General features: G+C 45.9%; 1 protein-coding gene and 3 long non-coding RNA genes across 7 annotated transcripts in view; 2 read left to right on the forward strand and 2 right to left on the reverse strand.

Moving 5' to 3' along the window:
- The window catches only part of LOC135245748 (uncharacterized), a 516,260-nt gene that overhangs the window by 174,433 nt on the left and 328,299 nt on the right, over positions 1–13,528 (reverse strand). The gene's annotated exons all lie outside the window — the stretch shown is intronic.
- LOC135245707 (NACHT, LRR and PYD domains-containing protein 12-like) overlaps positions 1–13,528 on the forward strand; it is a 343,935-nt gene that overhangs the window by 126,987 nt on the left and 203,420 nt on the right. The gene's annotated exons all lie outside the window — the stretch shown is intronic.
- LOC135245764 (uncharacterized) overlaps positions 1,961–13,528 on the reverse strand; it is a 116,582-nt gene continuing 105,014 nt past the window's right edge. Inside the window, exon 2 of the long non-coding RNA XR_010327387.1 lies at positions 1,961–2,168. This is a non-coding gene — a long non-coding RNA (uncharacterized LOC135245764). The remainder of the gene's footprint in view (positions 2,169–13,528) is intronic.
- Positions 5,328–9,526, forward strand: LOC135245760 (uncharacterized). Its single transcript, XR_010327383.1, has 2 exons — positions 5,328–5,776; positions 9,081–9,526. It is a non-coding gene; the product is annotated as an uncharacterized LOC135245760 (long non-coding RNA).

Consider the following 13,528-nt stretch of genomic DNA (forward strand, 5'->3'; position numbering starts at 1 on the left):
TATTTAAAATGTGTTTTAGGTGTGAACACACTGTATGTGTTTTTTGAACACACAGCCTTTTGTTTTTTTTAATGTGTGAAGGTGTGTAACACACTGCTATGTGTTTAACACACAGCCCTGTTAGTTTATATTCATGTGTGTTAGGTGTGTAACGCACTGCTATGTGTTTGACACACACAGCCCTGTTAGTTTATATTAATGTGTGTACAGTGTGTAACACACTGCTATGTGTTTGAGGCACACAGCCCTGTTAGTTTATATTAATGCATGTAAGGTGTGTGTGTCCTCTCTGCAGGCTGTCAGGCTGTAGAGTCACACAGAGAGGCTGTGATTCTCTGGCTTCAGCTCTGTGTTCAAACCCTTCACACCTGAGAGAGCTAGACCTGAGATACAATCACCCAGGAGACTCAGGAGTGAGAGCGCTGTCTGCTGCTAAACTGGACACACTCACACTGCTGTAAGTACAGAGTTTCCATAGTGCACCACACACACACACACACACACACACACACACACACACACACACACACACACACCTGAGAGAGCTGGACCTGAGACACAATCACCCAGGAGACTCAGGAGTGAGAGCGCTGTCTGCTGCTAAACTGGACACACTCACACTGCTGTAAGTACAGAGAGTTTCCATAGTGCACCTCACACACACACACAAAAGGAGTTGGGGGGGGGGGGCATGGAGGGCACTGTACAAACCAGCGTTACTCAAGAGAGTTGGGGATCTCCTGTGGAGGGTGCTGCACGGGATCACTGCAGTAAATAAGATGTGGTTGTTGTAGTTAGGGGTTTGATCAGGGACACAGTGATGGTGGAGTTTCAGTATTACAAAGCAATGGAGAACCTGAGTGTGTTTCAGAGTGTGTGTGTTATAAGGGTGTTTTATGTTCAGTGGAGGGAGGGGAGCTATTTTTGCACATGGAACAGGGTGAGTGAATGGAATAAGTTTCCTTTCTGACAGATTTGTGTTTTTTTCATATGATCGTGGTTTTGTGTTTTATTGTGCCTTTGTTTTTATATATGTGATGTCATTGGTGTGTTGAGAGTGGAAATAAAGGATGGTTAAAATTCAGAATTCTGTTCTGCTGTTCTTACAGTGTGGACCATGGAGGAGAGAACAGGACCAAACCAGGACCCAGGAAATGTGAGTCTGTATCGACAGAACACTTTGCATAGATACACACTCTGCTGTGTGTGTGTGTGTGTGTGTGTGTGTGTGAGAGAGAGCGAGAGACTTCTCTCTTACACACATAAACACACAAACACACACACAGAGGTACTATGACAGTCCTTTCTCTCTCACACACATAATAATGTGAATATTAATAGTGATAATTAATCTCATTAATGTCTCTGGTGTGCAGACGGCTGTCAGCTCACACTGGATCCAAACACAGCACAGAGAAACCTGTCTCTGTCTGAGGGGAACAGGAGGGTGACACACACACCGGGGAGGGAGCAGCCATATCCTGATCATCCAGAGAGATTTGAGTACTGGACCCAGGTTGTGTGCAGAGAGAGTGTGTGTGAGCGCTGTTACTGGGAGGCTGAGTTCAGTGTGTCTGAGGGGGGAGCGGTTGATATAGCAGTGACAGATAAAGGAATCAGCAGGAAAGGACAGGGTTCAGACTGTATGTTTGTATGGAATATAAACTCCTGGAGTCTGCGGTGCTTTAAGCGCGGTGACCCTGATAAACTCAGTCACTCTGTCTGGCACAATAGGAACCGAACAGACCTACCTGCCCCCCCCTCCCCCTACCGCAGAGCAGGAGTGTGTGATGATGATGATGATGGTAGAGGAGTGTGTGTGTACAGGGTAGGAGTGTGTGTGGACCGTCCAACCGGCACTCTGTCCTTCTACAGCGTCTCTGACTCTGACACACTGACCCTCCTGCACAGATTCCACACACACTTCACTCAACACACACCCCTCTGTGCTGGATTTAGAGTGTATGACGCCTCAGTGTCCCTCTGCCAACTGGAGTAGACACACACACACACAGAAACATGCACGTGCACACACACGCATACACACACACACACACACGTGCGCATACACACTCGCACACATGCACACACACACAAATACATACAATCATGTACACACACACACACACCACATTCATATACCCACTCACACACACACACCACACACACTCATATACACATACACGCACACACTCAGATACACACACACACATACTCTCACACACACCCTTGCTTTCTCACACTCATGCACACACACTCACAAATACACACACTGATGTACACTCATGCACACGCACTCACGCACCTACGCACGCACACACTCGTGCACACACACTCACACTCTATACACACCCTCTCACACCAAATCACTCACACACCCAATCACACACATGCACACACACACCTACACACATGAACACACACAATCTCTCGCACACACAAACACACACATTCACCAGTGCACTCTCACGCGCACACATACATGCATGCTTATGTACACACGCTCATAACTGTATGTACACACACACTTTCTCTCTCTCTCACTCAGTCACTCACACACACCCTCTCTCTCTCACACACACGCAGTCACATCCACAGTCACACACACATTCACACAAACGCACACACACACACACACAAACTCATGCACTCACGCACGCACACATACATGCGTGCAGAGACACAAACACCTGTCAACACACACATTCACATTCCCATACGCATGCACACACATGTATAAACACACACACATTCACATTCCCATACGCATGCACACACATGTATAAACACACACACATTCCCATATGCATGCACACACATGTATAAACATACACACATTCTCTTACCCATGCACACACACACACTGATGTACACTCGTGCACACACACTCACACACGCATTCACACTCTCTCACAACTATTCACTCACACACCCAATCACACACATGCACACACACACCTACACACATGAACACACACAATCTCTCACACACACAAACACACACATTCACCAGTGCACTCTCACGCGCACACACACATGCATACATATGTACACACGCTCATAACCGTATGCACACACACTCTCTCTCTCTCATACTCAGTCACTCACACACACACCCTCTCTCTCACACACACACACTCACATCTACACACATTCACACAAACGCACGCACACACACACAAACTCATGCACTCACGCTCACACATACATGCATGCGGAGACACAAACACGTGTCAACACACACATTCCCATATGCATGCACACACATGTATAAACACACACACACACACATTCACATTCCCATACGCATGCACACACATGTATAAGCACACACACATTCACCAGTGCACTCTCACGCGCACACACGCATGCATGCATACATACACACGCTCATAATCGTATGCACACACTCTCTCTCTCTCTCTCTCATACTCTCTCACACACACACACTCACATCCACACACATTCACACAAATGCACACACACACACACACACACACACAAACTCATGCACTCACGCACACACACGCATGCCTGCCGAGACACAAACACGTGTCAACGCACACACTTCTCAGTGTCCCTCTGCTAACTGGAGTAGAGACACACACATGCGCGCGCACACACACACGCATACACACACACACACGTGAGCATACACGCTCCAACGCATGCACACACACACACAGACATATATATACACACATTCTCATGTACAGATACACACACTCAATCACATACACACACACACACACACACACACACACACAATCGCACACGTATATACACACACACTCATATACACATACACACACACTCAATCACACACTCACACACATATATATACACACTCATATGCACCTAGACTCACACATCTACACACACTCTCGCACAACCAGTCACACACACGCCCACTCTCTCTCACATACACTCCATCACACACACACATACCCTCACACACACCCTTTCTCTCTCAGTCATGCACACGCACTCACAAATACATACACTCATGTTTACTCATGCACACGCACTCACAGACCTATGCACGCACACTCTCTCACACCCAGTCACTCACACACACCTACACACGGACACACACAATCTCACGCACACACACACACGCGCATGCACACATACACGCGCTCATACACACACACTTTTTCTCTCACTCACACACTCACATACAGTATACAGACACACACATTCGCAAACGCACGCACACACACACATTTATGCAATCACGCACAAACACAAACGTGTCAACACACACACATTCTCATTCCCATACGCACGCACGCACACACATGTATAAACACACACATTCTCTTACCCATACGCACACACACACACTCATGCACTCACACATGCACACACATGCATACACATACATGCGTGCACACACCATATACACATGTATACACAAACATTCTCATACCCATACATACACACACACACACACACATGCATAAACACACACACATTCACAAAGGCACTCTCACGCACACACACATACACATACATACTCATTCTCTTGCATGCACACACACTCATAAACAATCACACACACATTCACACAAACGCATGCACACACACTTTCTCTTACCCATACACACACGCACCCGTGTGTACACACACACATACTCATGCACTCAATCATACTCTCACACATGCACACACACATACATGCGTGCACACGCACACACATTCTCTTACCCATACACACACAATCCGGGCACACACATACTCATGCACTCACACACATACACACACATGTTCACATCCACAGTCACTCCCACAAACGTACGCATGTATGCACACACATTCACAAATTCACGCACACAAACACACTCTCACCCAATCACACACACACACACTCATCGACACACTTGCAACCTTCCTTGACCAATGCCTTACCAGTGCAATTTCAGCTGTGCCCAATATTATATATATATATATATATATATATATATATATATAACCTCAGTACAGCCTAACCCCTGTACATAAGAGTATTATCTTTTAGCAGTTCAGGTTAAGCACTTGCTGTCTAAATGTGATTTTTACATTTTAATACATTTATATTGCAAATGTTCAAGGTGTGTTAATGTACTTTTGATTATTAAAACATTAATATTAAAACATTAATAAAACATTACTGCCGTTGTACCCTTAAGCAAGGTACTTAACCGAAATTGCTTCAGTATATGTCCAGCTGTATAAATGGATACAATGTAAAAAATGCTATGTAAAAAAAAAAAAAAAAAAGTTGTGTAAGTCGCTCTGGATAAGAGCGTCTGCTAAATGCCTGTAATGTAATGTAATGTAATGTAATTAATGTAGTGGTAAAAATAGGTTCAGTTTCTGTCCTTTTGTTTCCTATGTTCCAGTAAACGTTTCCCACTTTTATCCACTTCACTACTTCTACCGGGAGTTGTCTGACGCGTGTTGCAATGGAAATAAAACGTATTATTGTTGTTGCTCTTGTTGAATTTATTTACAAATTAAATTAACATAAAACTGCAATAATAAACAAAAACAATATTAAAGTCCATTTAAACTTTTCCAGATTCCACAGGCCCACTTTGGTTGTGCAAAACACGCAATGACCGTTTCCGCTCGCACCCCCCTACTCCCGCGGGCCCGCCTCACCGCACCATCTTAAATATAATTTATTCCCCCTTCTCCTATAGAGGGACACACTCATAAAATAATCAATGCACACTAAACAATAAATAACAAATACATGATAAATTCCATTATAATTTAAATTGTATCGTAAGTTTTCTGTTATCTTTGCTATTCCTGCTCGTCTGTGTAGTGTGTTTTTTTCTATATCCTGTGGATATGTGTAACCTATCAACACATCCAAGAACCAGCTCGCTTGTTTATTCAAGAGAGGAACTGCTGGCTCTGAAGATGTCGCAAGCCGGAGTAAGACATCACATTCCGGCAGAACTAAGGAGGAAATACCGAGGCTGCAAGGCTGGCGCTAAGGTTAAGGCTAGGCTAACGGACAAGCGAAGGCGTTTTAAACCATCGATACCCTCCATAATGATGGGGAATGTTAACGCACTGGCGAATAAGATGGACGAGTTGTCAGCGCTCATCAACCACCAGCGGATTTATCGGGAGAGCAGCTTGTTTCTCTTCACGGAGACGTGGCTAACCTGCTGCACACCAGATACTAACGTGGACTTGCCGGGTTTCAGCTCAGTGAGAGCCGATAGAGACACGAAAGCCTGCGGAAAAAGCAAAGGTGGGGGTCTCATTTTATACATTAACAACCGATGGTGTAACCCAGGACATGTTAATACGAAGGTGATCTTATGTTGCCGGGATCTAGAGCTGCTAGCCGTTAGCCTGCGGCCATACTATCTACCGAGGGAGTTCAGTCACGTGATTGCCGTCTGTGTTTACATTCCTCCGAGAGCTGACGCAGCCACTGCCTGTGAGAAGATACATTCAATCACAGCTAGGCTGCAGACACAACATCCAGAGGCGTTTATCGCCATTTCAGGTGACTTTAATCATGTCACCTTGGAATCCACACTGACTGCATTCCACCAGTTTGTGGATTGTCCCACAAGGAACAACAGGACAATAGACCTACTTTATGCTAATGTGAGAGAGGCATACAGGGCCACCCCCCTCCCCCCACTGGGGAAATCTGACCACAACCTGGTTTACCTGCAGCCACAGTACACCCCCCTGGTGAAAAGACAACCAGCCACAAAACACACTTTTAGGAGATGGTCTCCTGAAGTGGAGGATGCCCTAAGAGACTGTTTTGAAACCACGGACTGGAGTGTGCTACAGAGTTCGCATGGAGAGGACATAGAGGGACTGACACACTGCCTGGCGGATTACCTTAATTTCTGTATGGATGTGGTTGCCCCTGCTAAAGCTGTGCGTTGTTTCCCTAATAATAAACCTTGGGTAACACGTGAGGTGAAAACGGTCCTCAACAAGAAGAAGGTGGCCTTCAAAAATGGGGACAAGGAGGCAATAAAGTCAGCACAACGCGAACTGAAGCTGTGCCTGAGGGAGGCGAAAGAGAGCTACAGAGGGAAGGTGGAGCAGAGACTGCAGGCAAACAACATGAGGGAGGTCTGGGATGGTGTGAGAACCCTCACAGGCTACAAAGCGAAGAGCAGTGTAGAGGGGGGGACAGTGGAGAAGGCGAACGAGCTCAACAATTTTTTCAACCGGTTCGACCGGTCCCCTCCACCCATCCCCCACCCCCCTCTAACCAACTCCAGAGCTGACCCCTCTTCCCTGCCCACCTCCCATCCCCCTCCCTGCATCACTGCGGACCAGGTCAGGAGTGAACTGAGGAAGGTTCGCCCCAGGAAAGCAGCTGGCCCGGACAAGGTGTGTCCCAGGCTGTTAAAGACCTGCGCCGCTGAACTGGGGGAGCCTCTACAGTACGTCTTCAACCTCAGTTTACAACTAGGGAGAGTGCCCACCCTGTGGAAGACATCCTGCATCGTTCCGGTTCCGAAAAAGAACCGGCCAAGTGAGATGAATGACTACAGACCGGTGGCACTCACATCACACATCATGAAGACACTGGAGAGGCTCCTCCTCAACCTCCTCAGGCCTCAGGTGCAGCATGCTCAGGACCCGCTACAGTTTGCATATCGGACAGGAGTTGGGGTGGAGGATGCTATCCTCTACCTCCTGCATCGGGCCCACTCGCATCTGGACAAGGGAAGTGGCACGGTCAGGATTTTGTTTCTGGACTTCTCGAGTGCCTTCAATACCATCCAGCCCCTTTTGCTTCAAGACAAACTGGCTAGGATACGAGTGGACCCCCGCTTGGTGTCATGGATTACCAACTACCTCACAGACCGGTCACAGTATGTCAGGTTGAAGGACATCACATCTGACACTGTGGTCAGCAGCACAGGAGCACCCCAAGGGACTGTGCTGGCTCCTCTACTCTTCACCCTATACACTTCGGACTTCAGCTATAACTCTGAGTTGTGTCACATTCAGAAGTTTGCTGATGACACGGCCATCATGGGGTGTATTAGGGGGGAACGGGAGGAGGAGTATAGGAGTCTGGTGAGGGACTTTGTCATCTGGTGCCACACTAATCACCTGCAGCTCAACACCTCAAAAACAAAAGAACTGGTCATAGACTTTGGAAAGTCCAGACCACGCCCCCATCCAGTCCAAATTGAGGGGGTTGAAGTTGAGGCTGTGGGCAGCTACAGGTACCTAGGGCTGGTGCTGGATGACAAGTTGGACTGGTCCAACAACACTGACAATCTCTATAAGAAGGGCCAAAGCAGACTGTACTTCCTGAGGAGGCTGCGATCGTTTAACATCTGCAGGAAACTCCTGTGGATGTTTTACCAGTCGGTAATAGCCAGCGTCCTGTTCTATGCTGTAGTGTGCTGGGGGGGCAGCACATCAAAGAGGGACTCCTCCAGGCTGGACAAGCTGATCAGGCGGGCCGGCTCTGTGGTCGGCGTGAAGCTGGACTCCCTGGTGACAGTGGCGGAAAAGAGGACTCTAGAAAAACTGCTGGCAATTCTGGACAATACCAGCCATCCCCTGCACACTGTCATCAGCAACCAGAGAAGTATGTTCAGCGACAGGCTGCTGCTCCCGAGGATCAACACGAACAGACTGAAAAATTCCTTTGTTCCCCGTGCCATCAGACTGCACAACTCCAAAGTTGGAAGGGAGAGGAGGGGGTGGGGGAGGATAGGTTAGGTCTGAGGTCTGAGGAAGTAGAGTTAGGCCTGATCACCTGAACATCATCATCATCACACTGAACAGTCTCATTATTTATTGTTTACTACCTATTTAATTAAACTGGAACAACCGCTGCTATTTTATATAACCGCTGCTACTTTATTCTTTATTTATCTTTATTTATTTTCTTTATTTATTTTATGTATATTGTTACTATCCCTATGTTTGATATTTGATGTGTGATGTTTAATTTGTTAACTTTTTGACTTATGGTGCTGTACTCACTGGAAACCTGAATTTCCCTAAGGGAACTTCCCTACGGGATCAATAAAGTTTCTATCTATCTATCTATCTATCTAATTTCAACTTAAATGTAGAACAGAATAAACAAATGCCATAATAGTTTTTTGGGGTTCTTATTATAATTACTATAAACCAACATAATTAATATAACATTGAGAGTAATAATGCCAAAAGATGGCAGGGTAAAATGTTTTTGAAGTAATAATTCTATCTCCTGTATCTGCATCTTTTTTAAAAGAATCCAGTGGCAAACTCCTCCACTTAAATGTGCATTTTACTAGTTTTTACAGTTGCTTTCATTCATTTTCACAAGAGTTCCAATGTGCAAATTTCTGTGGGCAAATGCAGCTGATAGGGAGAATGCAGAATGATCACTGCAGTGTACTTATTTCCTTTCATTACTGTAAACAATGATGGATTGAGTTTCCTTATTAATTCTGTTAGGATTGTTTTTTTCCCCCTTAATTTTCTGTATTTTCAGACAATAATATGCAATGATTAAACCTGAATTATAAAAATATTGAATGTTTTGCTGTTGTGATTTATTATTGTGTGATGTATTGAACTCCTGTGACACAGTAGTACTTATTTCATATTCTGTATGGGATTATGTTTGGGCTCAATTTGAGTAGATCAGTATGGGGCTAAAATCTGCAGTTAAAGCAATGACATTCATCTACAGTAGTGGAAATAAAATCCATTATAAGAGAAGTTGTGTAGTGTCTGATGAATGCTTTCTTCTGTTGCTGCAGTGTAACCACAACTCAATACATTTTGAAAAGGCACTGCTTGTCTATTGAGCTGGTATGTTTATGTTACCTCTCAAAGAAATGGTTTTCCTGTAGGTTTGAACCTGGATCTGCTGCACATCAGTTGAATGGATTAGACCACTAAGCCAAAACCAGGGCAGAAGTGTGGTTTGCATGACATCCAGTCTCTGAGATGTTCCTTTGACCCTACAGTTTTTCTCATTTTTTCAGATGCATTTCTGATATCTGCAGTCACATTACAAATGCATTACAGTATGTTATGATTGCTTTGGCTCAGTGTGGAAAACTCAATTTGCCAAACTGACTGGCAAAATTCTTACCCTAAGACACTAATTGCAGTACCTACCCACAAAGTGCACAACTCTAAATCACACTCAGTTTTCACAATACAGTCGTCTCGTATTAGTACAATGTTCCAGTGCTTATTGCTAGACATGCAGATTGTGAAATGAAGTCAAGATGTTTGCAATTCTGTCTCATCACTTACATACTTTGAACATACTTTGTCATTGATTTATAAATATACCAGTATATCCTGGGCTTTCACTGATGGTTTAATTGTGGTACATATAGCAGTGGCCTGATATGCATTCTATGTTTGCAGTTTGCTTCTACCTGACTGCTTCCTCCCAGCAGAGAAACAAAGGGACACAACCCCCCAGCAGGGAAACAGAGGGGTACAACCCCCCCAGCAGGGAAGCAGAGGGGTACAACCCCCCAGCAGAGAAACAGAGGGGCACAACCCCCCAGCAGGGAAACAGAGGGGCATAACCCCCCCAGCAGGGAAACAGAGGGACACAACCCCCCAGCAGGGAAACAGAGGGACACAACCCCCCAGCAGGGAAACAGAGGGACACAACCCCCCCAGCAGGGAAACAGAGGGACACAGAAGACTCTGGGTCATCCCACCATGGACAGCGCAGGAGAGGTAGCAGGTTTTAGCAGTTTGCTAAGGTGGTCTGGGAGGATGGACAGCGTGGGAAAGTGTGGAGGACTGATCGCTCAGTGGGTCAGACTGGTGGAAGATACCACAAGCCAGGCTTAGCTTCCTGATCAGGGCCAATTATGACACCCTGCTCCTTATATGGAGACGTGGTCCACTCGGGCGAAGGTGGTGCTCCTTATATGGAGACGTGGTCCACTCGGGTGAAGGTGGTGCTCCTTGTATGGAGACGTGGTCCACTCGGGTGAAGGTGGTGCTCCTTGTATGGAGACGTGGTCCACTCGGGTGAAGGTGGTGCTCCTTATATGTGTCGGGTTTTGCGGGTGAGGACCCAGGTGCGGAGTGAGAAAAACCTCAGGTTGCATCAAAACGGAAATTCAAACCAAGACTTTAATATAAAAAAAGGAAAACAGAACAAAGAGCCACGAGGGGCATATAACAAAAACTAAAAAATACAAAAAAAACTTCTGGACAAAACAGAACTTCACAAAGTACAGAAAACAAACGGCAGAAGCACAGGCAGAGACAAAGGCAGAAACGCACAGAAACACACAGGTGGAAACACAAGCAGGTCAAAACACAGGCAGGCAGAAACACACATGAAACGCAAGGAAACAGCACCCGAGTCAGGGAACAAAGAACTTAAATAGACAAGGGTAACAAGACACAAGTGAACTCAAAGAACAATCAAACCAGAAAGGGAGGGGATGACAAGACACTGGTGGGAACAATAGAATAATGAAAACCAATAATACAATTAACACAGGAAGGGAGAACGAACTGAAACACAAAACTGAAGTGCCGCCATCTGGCGGCCAAAAGGGGAAAAACAGAAACAGAAAAAGCAGAACCATGACAATATGGACACGTGGTCTACTCGGGCGAAGGTGATGCTCCTTATATGGAGACGTGTTCTACTCGGGCGAAGGTGGTGCTCCTTATATGGAGACGTGTTCTACTCGGGCGAAGGTGGTGCTCCTTATATGGAGATGTGGTCCACTCGGGTGAAGGTGGTGCTCCTTATGGAGCTCACCCTCCCATGGGAGGAGGGGGCAGAAGCAGCCTATGAGCGGAAACGCCTGAAGTACTCCGACCTGGCAGCGGAGTGTGAGAGTGTAAGGAGTGTAAGGAGGTCGGTTAGAGAGCGACAGTATATCCAGTGGAGGTGGGACGCTGGGGGTTCACCCGCCAGTCAGTGCTCTACCTTCTGGAGAACACGGGCATGGCAGGGGCAAGGCTGAGGAGGGCAGCTAGAGGGCTGGCCGAGGAAGCAGAGAAGTGGGGCTGGCGCAGAGAGGGAGGGAGAGTCGGCAAACACCCACTGCACCCAAAACAACAGCAGAGGGTGGCAGCTGGCCTTCTGGATCAGTTTGAGCCTCTTTGTGTCCCTGGAGTAGAGGCTCCCAGCCCAGCACACACAGGTGTAGAACAGGACACCGGCCACAATGATCTGGTAGAACATGGCCAGCATCCTGCTACACACACCGAAGGAGCGTAGCCTCCCCAGAAAGAAAAGCCTTCAGTCTAGTAGGGCCTCCAAAGACACAAACCACAGTATCAAACCATCTATCTATATGATCAGGTGAACATGGTGTATATGTGTTTGTGCGTGCGTCTGTGTGTATTGATGCGCTGTGTACGTGCTCTGTGTGTACAATAAAAATGAGCATCTTCAGTGCATCAACCAGTGCAGTGTTTCTTTGAAATTACACCCCCATCCTCATGCTAAATGGAATTTAATAAAACCATTATGTGCCGTGGCAGGAGCTTGAAATAGTCAAAAATATCAGAGTATTTACTTTTGCTATCAGACCTGTGGGCTGTACTGGAATACTGGAAACACAAAGTGGATGCTTTCCGCCATCCGGTGGTCTTGTGACGCTACTACAAGGGACTGAACTCCAGAGGGTGAGACTCAAGGCTGAAGTTGGGAGTTTCTAAATCGTTGACTGCTTACTCCAGTTCCCTCTGTCTAATATAACATTTTTTGTAAAGATCTGAAACTAGGCCCTAATTTTTTTTTTTTTTTTTTTACAATTGAGCACACACTTCTTAACCTTTTTCTGTCTAAACTAAATATAAATTAAATTTATGAAATGAAATCAAACATTCTATTATTGATGGCCATTATCAAAGGCAAACTCAATGTAGACAGATAGGGCTGGCAGTAGCAGCGCCGCAGCAGCAACGCTGGCGGTGTGGACACACACATGCATGCGAGCCGCAGCAGTTCGGCGAGGTAGCCGTCACGCGCAGGCGAGGTAAGCGGTGTAGACCAGGCGTAAGGCAGTGCAGTGTGGGGCCACATAGCTCAGGAGCTAAGAGTGGTTGTCTGGCAGTCGGACGGTTACCAGTTTGATCCCCCGCCCTGGGCGTGTCGAAGTGTCCCTGAGCAAGACACCTAACCCCTAATTGCTCCCAACGAGCTGATTGGTACTTTTGCACGGCAGCCTTTCACCGTTGGTGTGTGAGTGTGTGTGTGAATGGGTGAATGAGAGGCGCTGTAAAGCCCTGTGGATGAAAGCGCTATAGAAATGCACTCCATTTACCAGAAGGCAGCTGTGATGAACACGATGCACCTAATAATCTGGTGCACCCCCAGCCTCTGGCAAAACAGTCACACGTTAACCCTCATGCTAATATATAATGTAAACATATGATATAATTAATATAATATATAATATTATTATATTTAATTAATTATTATAGATATCAATACATTATTATAGGAAATTATTATATTTAATAATAGAGTTTAAGGTTAGAGTTTAATATTTGTATTTAATTAATTTCTTAATTTATTATTTGT

This window comes from Anguilla rostrata, chromosome 19, assembly GCF_018555375.3.
Source record: "Anguilla rostrata isolate EN2019 chromosome 19, ASM1855537v3, whole genome shotgun sequence".
Taxonomy (NCBI): domain Eukaryota; kingdom Metazoa; phylum Chordata; class Actinopteri; order Anguilliformes; family Anguillidae; genus Anguilla; species Anguilla rostrata.